General features: G+C 41.1%; 1 non-coding gene across 1 annotated transcript; it reads left to right on the top strand.

Annotated features, from left to right (window-relative positions):
- The first annotated feature begins 667 nt into the window (after window positions 1-667).
- On the top strand, window positions 668-740 carry Trnak-cuu. Its single transcript has one exon. It is a non-coding gene; the product is annotated as a tRNA-Lys (tRNA).
- Window positions 741-1,027: the final 287 nt, after the last annotated feature.

Genomic DNA, 1,027 nt, shown 5'->3' with positions numbered 1-1,027 from the left:
TTAAACGCTACTACAGCCGCCTTGAGTGTACCAAGAAAGGAAATTTATATTCAATTAAAAGAGTGAAAATGGATTCCAAGCGGTTGACAGCACCAAAAAAGGAAGTGTGGACACAGCATACTGAATATTTACGCCATCGGTACACAGGAAAGCAGTATGGCTGGCACTGTAGGCTACTCGACTGCCGCCACTATCCCATCTGTAAAGCTAGGTATCCACTCACAGCTGGGTCGACTAGGGGTGCCTCATGTGAGAACCAGTGAACCTATGATAAGAGCCGAGCGTTGTGTCCACTTTTCCGTGACTCACCATATTCAATTAAATGTGATACATAATTGAAGGGTCAGCATTATGAACATTATAGGTGATTCAGACACCCAGACCTGCATATCAGAAAAGGGCGGCTGAGAAGCTTGACATTTACATATCTGTGATATTCTTCCCCAGAGCGGATTTTTCACTACTGAGACCAGAGTGAGCCAATAATAGATAATTAATTATAGTAAAAAAATTAAGTAAATTCCTTACAGTGATATAGTCTTTCACGTTTTTGTTGTTGTAATTGAGAATGTTCAGAGTATGGACTAACATTGCCTGAACAGGGTGTCAATGTCAACTTTACTAACGTGGTAATATTTCTTTACCATCATAAATAATGTGTTTGTGTGCCCGGCTAGCTCAGTCGGTAGAGCACGAGACTCTTAATCTCGGGGTCGTGGGTTCGAGCCCCACGTTGGGCGATACTTTTGTATGTATGTGACATCCTTAATAACTCCTATCATTGTATCATAGCTGGATGATCGTCATACTCGATTCCGAGTGACAGCAAAGTAGTGTGTGTGTGTGTGTGTGTGTGTGTGTGTGTCTTTTTATTGAGATATCTCAGGGGATTTACAAGGTCTTAGTATTGACTTTTTCCACCACTAAGAACAATCCTCTTCTAGGATAATCCTCAGGAATCGATTCCTTGAGTTTGAAAGCAATAACTTAAAAGACTTCTGAAGTAAACACGCCATCGCTTAATTGA

This window comes from Homarus americanus, unplaced genomic scaffold (assembly GCF_018991925.1).
Source record: "Homarus americanus isolate GMGI-L3 unplaced genomic scaffold, GMGI_Hamer_2.0 scaffold8507, whole genome shotgun sequence".
Classification (NCBI taxonomy): Eukaryota; Metazoa; Arthropoda; class Malacostraca; order Decapoda; family Nephropidae; genus Homarus; species Homarus americanus.
This window is presented reverse-complemented; position numbering and strand designations above follow the sequence as displayed.